Source organism: Leptonychotes weddellii, chromosome 3 (genome assembly GCF_054177405.1).
Source record: "Leptonychotes weddellii isolate Sample4059 chromosome 3, ASM5417740v2, whole genome shotgun sequence".
Classification (NCBI taxonomy): domain Eukaryota; kingdom Metazoa; phylum Chordata; class Mammalia; order Carnivora; family Phocidae; genus Leptonychotes; species Leptonychotes weddellii.
The window spans coordinates 39,520,329-39,537,241 of record NC_138371.1 but is presented as its reverse complement, the minus strand read 5'-3'; the positions used below and the strand labels follow the sequence as shown (position 1 = coordinate 39,537,241).

The following is a 16,913-nucleotide window of genomic DNA, read 5'->3' as shown; positions in this document are numbered from 1 at the left end:
TCTAGCTTTAACCTTTGATTTTATCAGAAGTTATTTTTGCACCTAGTGGTTCTCCACTGTGTTTCCACCGTAGCCACCTAGTGGGTGGTTTCACGTTCGTACCTGCTTCTCTCCCTATGCACTGCGGGTTGAAAGCATGGGCTGGGTTATGCACAGTTCCCAGTGGCTCCAACTCTAATTCGGCCGTTTTCACTTGCACTCATCACAACACACCACGGCTGCATGACATTGTGATCGAAATCTCATTTATAGTGTCTGGAGTAAAAGGTAAGCTTTTGAAATTCCATGTCAGAATAAGGAATGTAGGATACATTCATTAAATCTCCCGACTCTACCTCCAATTTTTTTTTTTTTTTGGCAACCTGAAAAAGTGTTCTTCTATCTATATTTATATTCATTTTGTTTTGTTTTGCTTTTAAGTAATCTCTCTACCCAATGTGGGGCTCGAATTCACAGCCCTGCGATCAAGAGATCAAGAGTTGCACGCTCTACTGGCTGAGCCAGCCAGGTGCCTCTAAGAATATATTTTTGACTGTTATTTTTATTCCATTTGTTTTGGTCTCTTTAATTATGTGTGTGTTGGCCTTTCTGTCTCTGTTTTTCATAATCTATTTTCCTCCACTTCCCTACATTGTGTGCTTCAAGTGTGCCTCCCACATTGCCCATTTATTATTTGCGGTATCAAATCTATCCTTTCCTGGGTCCAACACAAATTTAATTCTACCCCAGTTTCTCTTTTTCCCTCCTGAGAAACATTCCCGATCTTACGTACCATCTCTTCTTTTCATATTACGCTTCTGAATTTTTAATTTCAATCTATTTGCCTCTATGAGTCTTTGAAAGTCATAGTCTCAAACCTTGGTTACTCTCCATGGAGACGGAACAACTGTTAGTATAGGAGCAGGTGTTGGAAAAGGAAAGGTAAAAGCAGACTTGGTTGATAAAATATATATAAAAGACATATTTAAATTGCCACATAATAAAGAATAGGTTGTGGGAAAATACTTTTTAAAATCTAACGTCATGTTGTGTAACTAGCTGAAATCCAACTTCTCTCACCACCTCCTCTACCACTACCATCCTTGTTTAGCCTGGCTAAACATGGCAGCCAGAGCAATCTTGTTAAAATCTAAGTTGGGTCAAGCCACTCTTCTACCAAAGCCGTCCAGTGGTTCTCATTTCAAAAGAAATGCCAAAGTCTTTACAGTTTCCTACTCAAGCCGAAGTCATGAGTGGATGGCACATACATTATGCATCATATTCATGCTGACATATTCATTAAAAGGAAAAAAGGATAGTTTGTACAGTTACCAGCTCCCCTCTTCCAGTTGATTATGAATACATGGGGGATTGCTTGAAATAACACTCTTTGTCTTCCAGATGGTAAATATAACCATATCAATGAATAAAATATATAAAACACAGGAAAAGTATACATAGAAATATAGAAATCATCCCTAATTTTACCCACTAAAGATAAGCATCATTAACATTTTCATGTTTTTCCTTGCAGATTTTTAAAATTATTTTTTAAATATATATAGTATGATATAAAATTGAGATGTAAGTTTGTATTCCACAGTTAGTAAATAACACAGCAGGATTATTTTTCCATGTCATTAAATAATCTTGAAAAACATGGTGTCAAATAAGGTTGAGCTACTAAATTACCTCCCTAGGCACAATCTGTGGAACCATTTCCCTCTTATGGACATTTAGGTTGCTCCTCATTTCTAAATATAGTACTTAGTGATCCCTGCTAGTAGAGATGAGCTGACAATAAATCACCGCTAACTTCTGGAGTGCGATAGTGTTGGCATCAGCAGAGGGGGGCTTGGGATGGTCTGAAATGGTGGGTGTGCAACTGGGGCTTCCTGTGAAAATTGCAGAAGCAAAAGCAGGAGGAAGACGACCGGCCCATCGGCTTTCTGTTACTGAGAGAGGCATTTCGGTCAGGTCACTGTGGCCTCAATTGCATCATCGGTAACATTAGGAGTTGGGTTAAATGGCGTTAGAATGCTAGCTCTCTTAATTTTTGTTTTGCTATCAACCTGTCTCAAGTCAGAAATAATCAGCCATCCATCCGAACACAGATCTTACAAAAGAGCTCGTAACCTCTGGGGTCTCATTTGTGCTTCTGCGGTTGTGTTGCCAAATAAATCACTTGGTACTGGGAACTCTTCCAACCTGGCAGAGCAGAAGACAAATCAAAACACATGCCTAATTCTGTTTAAGTTTCATGGTTTAGTGGCTGCTTAGAAAAAAAAATTAAAATGTGTCCAATTCAAGGAGCTTTCTGAAAAAAGTGCGCGTGAGTCAACAAATCATTTTAGGCAAAGCAAACGTACATGCTCCAGGGCCAGAGCAAGACTGTGTCCCCATGACAGCGCGCCTGTGCCCAGCATTCGAATTAGGCCAGATCCTGTTAAGAATAGTACAGTATGTGGAAAAAATCTCATTTTTATGTGGGAGCATTCCTGGAACCCTCTAGGTGAGAAAGATAAAAGAGAATCGCACAAGGATGTTGCTGTCTGAAAAGGTGACGTGTTCGCTGCTTGGTGATATACCCAGGATGTTGGTGAAGTGATACTGGAGTTGATATTGATCGGTGTATTTACTGAATTCAAATACTTCTATACATTTAACCTCATCAGTAGAAACTTGTGACTGGACAAAATAAATATAGGTGTTTTTTTATGTAGTGTCCAGGGAGGTCAGTAAGATGAAAAATGTTTAAAAGCTTCAGAGATTCACCTTCTTGTTCTTTTGAGCTCTTTGGTATGATGGTCATCCTTTTATCCCCAGGGTTAAACCTGGTGTGTTGGCCTCAGTATGTGCTGAAAACATGTTTATGGGCTGAAACCCACCAAATCATCCTTATTTTTCCTTTATAATTTTTCTGCCTGCTACCATCTTTTTTTTTTATTAAAGATTTTATTTATTTGTCAGAGAGAGAGAGAAAGAAAGAACAAGCAGGGAGAGTGGCAGGCAGAGAGAGAAGCAGGCTCCCTGCTGAGCAAGGAGCCTGATGCGGGGCTCAATCCCAGGACCCTGGGATCATGACCTGGGCCGAAGGCAGATGCTTAACCGACTGAGCCACCCAGGCAACCCATCCTGCTACCAATCTTAAAGAAACATGTCACTTATCATCAGTTCTAGATGCCATATATTAAGGAATGTTTACTGATGGCTTTCTGCTAGGTACCATGCTCTATAGGCATTTTGTCATCCAGCTCTCTAACAGCCCAGTGATAAGGGCACAGTGCTATCACTCTCCTTATTTGATGGGGAAGATAAGGACAGCAAGGAGCAGAGGGATTAAGTCACTTGCCCAAAGTCACTTAGCTGGTAAGCCAGAGCCAGGAGGCAACCCTAGGTAGTCTCACTCATGAACGCATGTGCACATAAACATTATACTATTACTTTTTTTTTTTAAGATTATTTATTTATTTATTTGACAGAGAGAGACACAGCGAGAGTATGCTATAACTTTTAAATTCTTTTTCCACATTGTGGTTTTGATGTGGTATTTTTTCTTAAGGTCACTGTGTGTGGCTTCAGTTTACCCAGGCTAAGTGGAAGTATTCAAAACATGATTTCTTTGTTTTTTTAGTGTTTCAATCCAGATTATTACCGTCCCTTCCTGCTGTTCTACTGTATGGTCACAGGAAGAGAATCACAACGACAGCTCTGGTTTTTCAGCAAGTGTTTATTATGTGGGGAAGTCCCCAAAATTTCTATAGGCTGAAGAGCCCCAATTTCTACAGAATGTTTCTTTGTTAATGACCATATTTTACAAAAAAGAGGTAATTTCCATGTTCCCTGAAAAGTATTCTTGCAATTTACGAAGCATACCCAGGATGGGATAAAGAGATTGTTCACTGTTGAACTTATAGAGACACAACCAGGCATCAGGGAACTTATTTGGAAAGAAGCAGAACACATAACTATAAATGTAATGGTAGAGTATTGTTCTAGATGAATAATATCTTTTTGGAAACGTATGTTTTTCACTTACAGTGATACAGAGAGATGGGTGCAGAAACTGATTTTGGAGCGTTAGGACAGGTCAGTCCAATATGGAAGGAAGAGCAGGAGGCGGTGGGGGAAGAAAGAGGGGGGACGGGTGAACTCTTGCTTATTTCACTTCAATTCATGCGTGCAAGTTCTTTAAAGCTAAGCGGATGAATTTTTCTCACTTAAAAAAAAAAAGGCAATCTTTTGGGCAGCATCAGCAAAATATGGGTGATGAATAGGTTAGAGGGAGAAAACATGTGCCCTGGGACCATGATTCTGTGGTCAGACCTGGTTTGAACCAGCCAAAAGGTCACAGCCAAAACACGCGCAATTCACTGATGGAAACTCCCCTAAAATTCTAAAACACAGCATAGTTGCCCTTAAAAATTTGATAGAGATTGGCTAACAAAATCATTTTTCTTAATTGAATTTTCCATGTCTACTAAACTATGTGGAAAAATAAAAGTGCATGCGTGACACGTCTTTTTCCATTTGGCAAAAACAGAAACCTCTTGGTTTCAAATGGAAAATCACAAAAATATTAGCTTTGTTTACTTTCCTATTTATCAAAGAGACTCTACTTATCTGAATTATTCACACACTGACAAGTATTAGCAATGTGATAGGGTGTTTCTGTTGCTGAGAAAAGGAGCGTCTTTAGTTAAGCAATGGAACACCTGGTGTGCGCTGAGTACTTTCACTGATTTCCTGTGGTTTTCATCCCTGGGAGGCGTTCCTGGGAGGCAGGTGGAATTGTCCCCATTTTACCAGTAACGAACAGAGGCTGAAAGGGAATTCTAGTAATTTGGATGAAAATTCTTGGAGCTTTTCATAGAAACATGAAGTATGGTTAAATATTTTTTGAAAGAGGAGGAGGGAAGACAGAATGTTTTCCCTTTGCATGTCAAAGAGGAAGAGGCCTCCTTCAGGCGTTCACGCCCCAAAGATCTACTGAAAACTGTCTTTGTGTGAGTTCTGTGTTGGGTGTGTCTGTCCTCACTCTGATCCCATTTAGTTCTCTTCCAAGTAGTTCGGTAAGACAGGTGCCGTGAAGGGCTAGCTCACAGATAGGAGAACTGCGCATTCTTGAAGGGAGGGGGCCTCCCTGGGTCATTTAGCTTGTCAGAGGCCGACCTGGAACTCAAACCAGGTTTCCGTGCCCCTCCAGAAGTCTTTCTGTAATAGTAGAGGGACACGTTGAAACACATTCACTGTTCTTTAATTTTTAAATTTCATTGGATTCCTCTTCTTCCAGTGCTTCTTAAAATGTTTCCATCCTGTTCTTTCCCATGTCTCACTCCATCTCTCAAAAACAACCCCACCGTTGGCTTTATGAGGTCACTTAGAGTTCCCACTCTGGCTTTCGTTTTTGGCCCCCACCTCTGTGAGGGGAAGAGGAGCAGGGGAGAGTACAGATGATGGAGGCCCAGGGCAGAGCGCATGTATACTTCTCACAGAACAAACCACTGGTGGAAAATGGCCCCCGTGCAGACCCAGGAACGGTGCCGAAGCGAACCTACTGATGTTGGAAACAATTTTGCCATTTTCTCTTTCTCACTCAACATGGTCAAGTTTCTTTGCATTTAAAGTCTCACAAAGGGCTCTTGATGGACTCCCTGGAAACTTACTTGGGCTTCTCACAATAGCAAGGTATTTGGTTTACTAACTGAGGGTGTGCCAACACTCTAGCTATGCAAATGGTCCTTAATAACATGTTACGTTCCCCAAGGGGTCCCATTCACAAAGGTCACAATCATCAAACCCTTGGTTTCCAATCTGTCCTGTTCACCTCCCACAAAGTATCTAACAGCGGCACCATCTAACAAAGCCCTGTAGCCAACACCAGCCACACCACCACCGCCTGGGGCCCCCAGGGAGGCACTCCTTCATGCTTCTCATGGGAACAAGGCCATGAAACAATCCCTCCTATTCCTCAGTCTGCACAACCATGGATTTGGTTTGATGCCATTGCTAGGAAGAAAAAGTCTCCTTTGGGCATTTATTCAACAAATATCCCAGGGCCAGCTATGTGCCTGGCTCTGTGATAGATGCTGGGAAGAAAGTGTATGAAAAGTGCTAAAGCAAACAAACAAAAACCACACACACAAAAAAAACCAGAAAAAAAGGAAAGTGTTAAAACAGGAATGGGTAAAAGCCCTTATACTTCCTGGAAGCCTAAAGAAGTATTCAGGAAAAAGAACTTGGAAGGGGCAGGGAGAGGAAATACCATTTATAAAATCTTCTATGTACCATGTGCTCTCAAATGCCTTCTTACTTAAAAGCCCAACACAGCCCTCCTCCTTGTTCTTATTTGACAAACAGGGCATCTGAGGCTCTGGGGAGCCAGATCCCAGCCCTTCCGACAACCATAGGTCTTTCTGCAACACCAAAGGAGCCGAGTGTCGTATGGATTTGCAATTTGCAAATCTGAAAAAAAGAGTCATCTGTCTTTCTTTAAAGTATTCTTTCATGGTATACATGTACCTAAGCTGGAAGAGTTTACTGACCACTTAAAATGATACCACTGAAGAAAAGACGTATGAATTTCAATGGACACAGTTCTGAAGACCGGTATCACCGAGTGAGTTTCTATAGTTTATAGCACCAGATTGGATTACTTCAATTTTAAACATAATATTTCAGTTGTAGAACTTTATGCACAGAATGCAAAAGTATAGATTTTATATGCATTCATATGAGGGGAAAATTTCAAAATTAACTTATGGTTTTAAAAAGCTGCATTGCAGGGTGCCTGGGTGGCTCAGTTGGTTAAGCGTCTGCCTTCGGCTCAGGTCATGATCCTGGGGTCCTGGGATCAAGCCCCGTGTCGGGCTCCCTGCTCAGCTGGGAACCTGCTTCTCCCTCTCCCTCTGCCTGCCGCTTCCCCTGCTTGTGCTCTCTCTTTCTCTCTGTCATACAAATAAAATCTTTTAAAAAATAAATAAAAAATAAAAATAAATTAAAAACTGCAGTGATATTACATCCAGGATATACTTCTTATCCATCCTCTCCTCTCTCCTATCTTAACTCCCTATCTCATTCCATTTCCATTTAGATACCTACTTAATATTTCAGGAAAATGTATACAATAAGTATTAAAATAAATATGAATTAAGTAACAGAATACTACCAAATTTAAGAATGTAACTGGTGTTTTTACTTCTTGCATATTCTAGAGCATAGAGAATAAAAATTATCATAAATAAACAAGTTTCAGTACATCCATACAATGGAATACTACTAACAAAAAGGAATGAACTGTTGATACATGAAGAAATATAGATAAATATCCAAATAACTATCAGTGAAGGAGCCAGTTATAAAGGGGCCCAAAATGTGTGATTCTGTTTATATTAAAATTCTAGAAAATGCAAACTTCTTTAATGAGCAAAAGCAGATCAGTGGTTGCCTGGAGTGGGGACCCAGGGCAGGGAGGGATGGGAGGGACAGATTACAAAGGGGCCCAAGGAAACTTTTAGGGGTGACGGATAAGTTCATTATCTTGATTGTAGTAATGGTTTCATGGGTGGATACTTACGTCAAAACTTGTCAAGTTGTACACTTTAAATAAGTGTTTATTGTAGATCATTATATCTTGATAAAGTTGTTAAAATGATCATAGACTATTTTTTCAGAGAAATATAAAGACAAAATTTGGAGATAAATTATCTACCTGTGTATAGTTCTTGGGGCACAGAGTCTAGATTCAGAAAAACTGAGATTGTATCTTAGTTCTCTCACCTCTTAGCTATGTGACCTTTGTAAGCCTCAGTTTTCTCATCTATAAAATGGAGTTAACAACGGTAATGACTTCACAGAGTTGTGAGGATTAAATGACCTAATGAAAGTAGTTAGCACAGTACACCCAGCATACACTGAGAGCTCACCATTATTCTGAGACGTACACATGCGTATGTGTGAAATATGTATGCGTGTCTATTTTTTATATAAATGGATCATGTGGTGCAACGTATGTACAGTGTAGGATAACGATGAACCCAAAAGAAGCAATGAATCAATCTATGAAAAATGAAACAGTTATTACTGTTGTCCCTTTTCCATCCTATTTTTATCAACTAGGTGAGGTAAGTCTTATTATTACCCCCATTCTCCAGCGAAGAAACTTGAAGCAAAGGGAGGGTAAGGTCAACCAGCTACTGAGGGGTGGCATTGGAACTGGAATAAAAGACACTTGGCTTCAGACCTAGGGCTCTTTGCACAGACCATCGGAGGAAAATTTAAGGTCATTTCTTAAGAGTAGTTAATAATTATTCTGTGACTCAGATTAAACATACAACTTCTAGTCCCATAGCAGAACAAAGAGTAAGGAAAAGAATCTTTTGCCCTACACCCCACCACCGGTTCACTGTGCTCCCTCCCACGCAGGGCATTCCCGTGGTTCTCGGTTGCTCTGGCCCATCTTCCCCCGACTCTAGGGAGTGGGCCAAGGAGGCCCACAAATTGCCTGACCCAGACTTTTCTGTCTCCCTGGACTGCTTTCCTATCTCTGTGCCTTTGCCTACACGGTTTTGCCCACGTGTAACACCTGCCCACTCTGCTTCTGAAGATCCTCCCCAAACCCTGACAACCACTGCTCTCAGACATTACTGGTGCCACTCATTCATTCGTTTGCTGCTTCCGTCAGTTTGTCCTGCACAGCAATTATTGCCAGGCCCTGATCTGGGTGCTTAGAAACCAACAAGTACCGTCTCCTCCATCTTCCCCTTTTTTGAATCTGAGCTTCTTTTGGAGTACTTATACTGTAGTTGTTCCTTTACCCTTGAGAACTATGGTAGGGACACAGAGCAGGGCTGGAGGCAGGGGAGACAAAACTTATTCAAAATGTATTGAACTTAAGGGAAGGGAAAGTGTTGAATTTGTACAATAAAGAAGTTTTTTTAGCTTACACAAGGTAGCCAGATCTGAGTAAGGCTGAATCGGTTTTAAAAAAACCTAGGAAACTTTTGGCCTCGCAGGGAGATGGAGGAAGGCAAGAGGGGCCACCTTTTGCCTTTTGTTGTCGTTTGAAAAGAGATCGACTAAGTTACAGATAAAATGTACAGAGTGCTCCAAATTGGGAGTTTCAGCAAAATGACCAGAGAAATAGTATAGAGAAAAATAATTACAGAAACCTGTATCATGAAAATCTGTGGAAATTTTTAATTTTTTAGAAAGTAACTTTTCCACAGAGGAAGTTTACTCAAGAGCAGCAGAGAATGTTACAGGTTTTTAAAATAGAGAAAGTGATTTATACAGAGAAAACGCTGTCAGGCATATGATTTTTGACATGCTTCTCCCTTCTGCTCAAAACTACCATAGACAGGAGGAGGTTCCCCTAGAGAGTCTAGTTATCGAATCTGATGTTTAAAATACATCATTTCTTAAGAAAGCTGTGGTCTGAGCAAAGGTGTGACATACATACAGGAAGCCGCTGTTTTAATTTAGTCTGGGCCACAACTGTTTTACAACTTAGGTAGCTCTTCAGACTTAGTTTATCCAACAGAATTACAATAGAGATGGGGGAATAATTATCAATGGAAGTCATGAAAACCTCAAGCCTTAAGTGGTGTTGTGCTCAATGTTAAGCTACTAATACAATTTCTAAAGCTGAATAAGACATAAAACTTAGAAAAATGTAAAGCTTGAAGTTTTATCAAAGTCATGGTAATGAGACCATATACCAAGATGTTCCTTTCCCTAAACACACACACACACACATACACACAGACACACACACGTTTTGCTGGTTACTTGTTGCATACATATTCATTATGCCTAAGGTCCTTTCCATATCTAAAGTGTTGTTTCTCTAAGATACTTAAACACACAATGTAATAAACAGATCATGTAGTACACTCTGTGGACAGTAGAGAGAGTGGGGAGACTAAAAGAAGAAACAATACATCAAAAAAGAAGTATTTAAGAATAGTTTCTTACTGTTTTTTCTCACCTCCTCCATAAAGTTGAACAGGAAATCACAACTCTCAGTTGCATAATTCGTGTTTTCCATTCTCTGTATATTTTTCAGCTGAACATTTATTAGAAATATGAAGTCAGTTCTAGTGAGAATGCCATCACGACATACCTCATCACCTGTGACGCCACTTCTGTTTGCAATCAAAGCCCCAGGACTCTCCCGCCACAATCTTTCACCTGCCATAGGGTCACTGGCCTTAAGCAGTACAGAGATTAGGGGATTCCTTGGGAGTGGGGAGACAGCAAATATGAAAATGGAAGAGGATGCAATTCTATTTCCAATTCAGTTGGGCAGACACACTCTTTTGTTGGGTGGGTGAAAGGTAGGTTCCCACCCTCACTGGCAAAATTTCATGTGTCTTGATTTCTGTGTTGTCATCTATTGTTACTTTTTTGTTCTCAGAACTGATGTGTTGATGTACATTAGTCTGGATGCTTGAAAAAGTAAATTTATTGATTTTTCCCCTCTATATTCCATACTTTGATTTTATTTTTTGACAACAAGCATGGAAATGCATTATTTCTATAAAGAGAAAAATACTTATCTGTTTTTCAATTTCACCAACACTTACAGAGCCCCTGCTATATACCAGAGATTATGCTAGGTATTGGAGAACCGAAGTTGAATGAAATATAATTCTACCTGCAGGTGAATTCATCAAAAATCGGTTCACGAAGAGCCCGTTTGTCAAAGTGATTCCTGGCTGTTGGCTCTCAAAAACTCTCAGTCTAATACAAAAGGTAGATGTGTAAGCAGCCATGAGATGTCTGCTTTATTAGTGGTGTGAACAAAGCCTTTGTTCAAAGCTCAGGGAAGAAAATGATTCTTCTTCGAGGTTAGGAATTGATTCAATGAGAAAGTATGATTTGATCTGGGCTCTGAAGGAGGAGTTGGATTTAATCTGTGTTGTGTCCTTTGTTTGTTTTGTTTTGTTTTGTTTTTCACGACTTCAAGCAGGATGACAGATAGTGTATTTTTTTTTAAAGGCCAGTTTGAACTCTAGATTTCCTGCCAAACTAAGCACAAAGGAGGTCTTCCTTTCAATTATGTGCTTTCACCTAGTGCTTATAAGAATTCCTAAAAGTATTTGAACACAGCCTCCTCCTCCACACAGGACTCACTGGGGCAAAAAGAGCATCTCCATTCTTCCAGCTTCCGGTCTGCTGGTGAAGCCATTTCCAAGAGATGCATACACAGGCCTGAAGTTGGATGGGCTTACAAGTTCTGACCTCAGTGATGCACTCCAGTGGCCTCTGGGCTCTCCCTTCTTCCAAATAGTGCCCTTCTAGCTGGTGGCCATGTTGTGCCTCACGATGGCAGTCAGGTTTATAAACAATCCTGACCCAAGGGGTCAAGAAACTGGATGTATCTCAGCTGAGGAAAGGCTTGGGCTCACAGGCAGATAGGAAATTAAAAAAAACCAAGACAGCTATTAGTCCATATAATGACTTAATGTGACTCCCAGTAAAGCAACCTAGGCAGTCTAGCACCAGGACACACAGCTTTCTAAGAGGGGTCCCCCACAAGTCCCTCTGCTTGGTCCCTCCACTGTAACCTGTCCATCCTGCTTCAACACCTTGAAAGTTCTACTGTTTTGCAAACATCTGCTTTGATTTTGTGCTTGATGCCACTTTACTGGACTCCCCAAAACCTATGGGCCATTTCTTTTGTGTCTCATTTGGTGCTTACTCATCTGTGCACAGACTGCTGCTCCCAGTGGAGCAGTTTCAATAGCTTCCAGCTCCATGTTTCCAATAAGAATCTTAGCCTGCATTTAGTATTTTGGAGTCTGGGTTAGTACCTGACCTCAGTCCTCAGAAATAACTTCCTACCAATCCACAGATAATGAAGAAGCCCTTGATAAATTAGGTATCTTCTTATATATGTTACATCAGAAATATAGTAATCAATATATACCAGTTCTTGGCCTGGGGGGGCGGGGCGGGGGTGGATCTAAAAATGTCCTCTGATTTTACATACTAGGTCCTTTGTTGCCGAGTCAAGCAGGGCTATGTGAAAAGGTCAGATAAGATTGCGTCCATTCTATTGTGCTGCTTAATACTTATTGGAGTAAGGGATTAGTCAAATGGGACTAATGAACCTGTGTTCATGAAACCTGTGGTTCAAATGAACAGTATGGTCACGGAAAAAAAACTTTGAATGTTCTTGGATCATCAGAAAAACTTCATTTGCTTGGAATGTACTCTGCTCCTAACATGAAACCCTTTGTGGTAAGGGCCATAACTGGCAGAATGGAAATCTTTATGGTTTCCTTTCACTGTTGTCATTCCCAAGGTGAAGTGAAAATCACAGGTGCCCTTTGTCCACTGGTGCTGACAAGAAGGAAACAGTCTGATGATGCAATGCTTTTCGACCTATGACCTGGTACCACCCTTCTCTACAGGATCATAGCACCCATTACATTCCAAACTGGACTCACATGCCCCTCATGTCTTGTTGCTGTACAATTACTTTGCAATCTGAAGTTTACATAAAGAAGAATCAGCTCAGTCATAATAAAAAATAGCCCAATAAAATTTCAGAAATATTACTTCAGGTTCAAAAGAAATACCCCTGAGTAGCCTGGAAAATTATCTTCTAATAAAATGACTGCAGATTTACATTAAATTAGAAGGAATGACCTCATAGGAAAGTTTTTTTTAAAGCACATTGAATTCAATTTAGACAAAGGTGGCATGTTTTAGAAATGGTCCATGATGGTTAACTTTCATTGTGAAAGCAGGACACCACAGGAGCTGACTCACAAACTCGGTTCCAGTGTAATTACTTGCTATTATTGAATTTCCACTTGGGTAGATCACACACATCATGAGGGCAGCATCCCCAACATCAGCAGTGTTCCAGGCAGAGAACCCCCTCAGTGCATACTTGTTGACTGACTGAATGACTGAATAAATGAAAATAAATGTACTCAGACAAACTTTTCACAAGTGACAAGAGATTTGAGGGAGATAGTAAATAAATCTTTGGGAATCCATTATTTCCTCTAGAAAAGCAACTGCTATATCCCCTCCTCTTAAAGTGGCAAAGAATAATTAGCTCTATGTGAGATCTACATAAGATTTTTTTTTTTTTTTGTATTACTTCGGACAATGAGACTCAGTCTTAGCTACACATTATAATCACCAGAGGAACTTAAAAAAAAAAAATCTCAATTAAAACAGAATCTCTGGGGTGGGGCTGAGCATGGCTGATTTTTCAATGTGTGTCTCATGATTCTAATAAGCAGACAATGTTGAGAACACCAGCAGAGGGGCACTCTTTCCCAAACTGGTCTGATCATAAGAATCATCTGGGTTGCTCAAACCACAATCATCCCTGAGTGGTATCAAGGGTTTTTAATCTCTGCCAGTTTGGAAGATAAAAAGTGACCTCTGCTTTGTTTGACAGAGAAGCACTCGTTTCTAATTCTTTTTTTTTTTTTAAGATTTTATTTATTTATTCATGAGAGACAGAGAGAGAGAGAGAGAGAGAGAGAAGCAGAGGGAGAAACAGGCTCCCAAGGAGCAGGGAGCCCGATGCGGAACTCGATCCCAGGACCCTGGGATCATGACCTGAGCCGAAGGCAGACGCTTAACCATCTGAGCCACCCAGGCGCCCATCGTTTCTAATTCTTTAAGGCTGTGCAACTTCAAATTTCACCTTCTATAGAGTTGCCATTGCTTCTAATTTAGTGTCAACACAAAAGTAATTTATTGCAGGATTATTTTCCAGGCTTTCCTGGGGCATTTCTTTTTGTCCTGAAATAATATTTCTCTAGCTTTCATTAGACTATATCTTTATTACTGTAAGTCGATTCTCATCTATCTAAAGTAATTGCAGTGTGTGATTAAGTGGCAGGATGAGCTGTTCGGACACCAAGGGCTGTGGGGGTGTAGAGAGAGAGAAATCGATGTGAATTTTAATGACACATAGAGACGACTAGGGCTGGAGCTTGGTGAATGTTGGGAAGTCAATGGAGCCTAGTCCTGGGCAGAGGGCAGGGCAAGTTACGGGCAGAGGGCAGGGCAAGTTACGAGCAAAGGGTCTATTCTAGGGATATGAAATACCCATATTCTAAGTCCACCATTGCTCCCTTTTCTTCTGATGCTCCTGCTTGGGATACATCTCTCCTTTGTAAACTCTCCGATCCAATCTCTCCTGTCCATATTCCCAAACCCTATCCTTGACCTGCTCAATCAGAACTGAAAGTGGGGAGCTCAAAATCTACATTTTTAAAAGTTCCCTAAGTGATTTTTATAATGAAACATTAACTTAGGGGGATGAGTCTACATAATTCAAGAGGAAGACAGATAGGACAGAATGTTCCCCAAAGAGAACCAAATGCAACAAACTAGTGCTTATGTCTAAATAAATCAGATATACCATTTTTCATTTATCAAACTAAACTGGGAAAGATTAAAACACTTTGTACCACTCAGTGTTGATGATGGAATGAGCTTTTACACACTGCTGGTGGGAATGTGAATTGGTACATTACTAAAGGACAATTTGGCAATTCTTATCAAAGCCTTAACATTTTTCATATCCTTAGACATAGTAATTCCACTTTTAGAAATTTATCCTAAGGCTGTAGTCTCAACCTTGGCAATTTATCAGAATTGCTTGTGAGGCTTTTATGAACTACAAATTTCTGGGTCCTATTCCTTGGAGATTCTGATTCTGTAGATTTGGGTGAGGTCTGGGAATCTGGGTTTTAAAATGCTGATGTAGGGCGCCTGGGTGGCTCAGTCGTTAAGCATCTGCCTTCGGCTCAGGTCATGATCCCAGGATCCTGGGATCGAGTCCCACGTCAGGCTCCCTGCTCGGCGGGAAGCCTGCTTCTCCCTCCCCCACTCCCCCTGCTTATGTTCCCTCTCTCGCTGTGTCTCTCTCTGTCAAATAAATAAATAAAATCTTTAAAAAAAAATAAAAATAAAAATAAAATGCTGATGTAATTTGGGTTTATTTTTTTAACCTCAAGTAATAAAAAAAGTTTAAAAAAATTGGTGAGAGCTCCCATCCTCCACTTTCTCCCCTCACTCCCTGTGGGCAATCACACTGGACATATTTTTTTGGTTTTCTGCTCAAAAACGTATATTATTGTCATCCTTCCATTTCAGAATATACAGATCTAACAGATCTAATATTTTAATAGTTATTGCATGCACTGAAAATAATTCAATGCATTTAACCGTTGTGGACATTTCAAGATGGACATTTGAGATCATTTTCACATTTTTGTTGTTATAAATAACAAAAACATAAACATTCTTGGATATCTATGGATATCCTTCTCTTTGCCTGTGTGAGAATTTCGGTAAGATAAACATTCAGAAATGGAACTGTTGAGTCCCATCAAACTTTGAGACTGACAAATTGTTTTCCAAAATGGTTTTACCAAATGTAGCAGACAAACCTAACTGTCCACTAAACCTCCTTCTTCCTCTCTGACAGGATGCAGTAGGCCCTTGGAAGTGGGAAATGGCAGCCCGTTCAGAAATTTCATTTCTTAGCATTCCTTGCATGATGCAGGAGGCACACATCTAGCTCTTCCTAATGGAAAGCAGAGGGCGTGTCATTTCTAGGCCAAGAAATCCCAGATATGGCTGACTTCACACTCTTTCTCTTTATCTCCTGTCTATCTATAGAGACATCCAGTCCCATTTGGAGCAGCCAAGACACAATGGAAGGAACTTGGATCCTTGAATCACAATGAAAAGGAAAAGAATAAGGTATTCTTATCCACACAATAACCAAACATTAGACTGTCATGTGCATGATAAATAACATCCTATTGTCTGTTCTTTAATACAGTAACTATTGTTATCCTCATTAATGTATCAGTTTACACTCATGTCAACAGTGGATATCGGTATTAAAAACAACTCTACAGGGGCGCCTGGGTGGCTGAGTAAGTTAAGCGTCTGACTTTAGCTCAGGTCATGATCTCAGAGTCCTGGGATCCAGCCCCAGCTGGAGTCCCGTGTTGGGCTCCGCATTCAGCGGGGAGTCTGCTTCTTCCTCTGCCCCTCCCCCTGTTTGTGCTTTCTCTCTCTCTCTCTCTCAAATAAATAAATAAAATCTTTTAAAAAAATAAAAACAACTCTACAGGTGATTTTGATGCATGGAGTTGAGACCCACTGTCCTAAAAAAAAAAAGACTCACTGTCTTAACAGAATAATCATAAATATGAATGGGCTTTTGACAATAAGTATGTGTGCTTCACTTGTTTATATTGGTGAAAAACTGGAAAAAAAGTAATAAATGTCCAACTAATAGGTGAATACAAATGACACTGTAAAAGAATATTTAATGGCATAGAATGCCATTCCATGGTGGTTTGAATCATTTAAGTGAATGCATTAAGCTTCAGAAGGAGGTGAATAAAACAATATTAATTTTTAAAATAAGTTAAAATATATATGTAAGTAGAAATATCAGCAGGAAATATACTATAATGTTAACAGTGGTTAGCAGTTAAAGATGGCATTACAGATGAATTTTTTTCCTTTTTACTTATCTTTTATTTTCTAAACTTTATTGGATCACCTTTGTAATAAGAAATAAAGTTCTTTAAAAATTGGTTGGTATGGGGCACATGGGTGGCTCAGTCGGTTGAGCGTCTAACTCTTGGTTTTGGCTCAGGTCATGATCTCATGGGTTTGATCTCAGGGTCACGAGATCCAGCCCCAGAGTCAGTCTCCACCCTCAGGGGGGCATCTGCCTGAGATTCTCTTCTCCCTCTGCCCCTCTCCCTACTTGCACTTTCTCTCTCTCCAATAAATAAATAAATCTTTCAAAAAATTTGTTGGTATGCTATTAACCTACATTAGCAAAAAGATATAACCTAAGGAACTCAGAGATAAACTATCTATATGGCTCTGGATTCATGTCGTCTGAGGCTCAATAGCTTATA

At 40.1% G+C, this 16,913-nt stretch overlaps 1 protein-coding gene across 5 annotated transcripts in view; it reads right to left on the bottom strand.

The window, feature by feature from the left end:
• The window catches only part of STAT4 (signal transducer and activator of transcription 4), an 88,948-nt gene that overhangs the window by 55,718 nt on the left and 16,317 nt on the right, over nucleotides 1–16,913 (bottom strand). Inside the window, exon 2 of one of the 5 annotated variants that reach the window (XM_081813964.1) lies at nucleotides 2,101–2,187. The exons of the other annotated variants lie outside the window; for them this stretch is intronic. The gene's annotated coding sequence lies outside the window, so the exon portion shown is untranslated. The remainder of the gene's footprint in view (nucleotides 1–2,100; nucleotides 2,188–16,913) is intronic. 5 annotated transcript variants of the gene reach the window in all.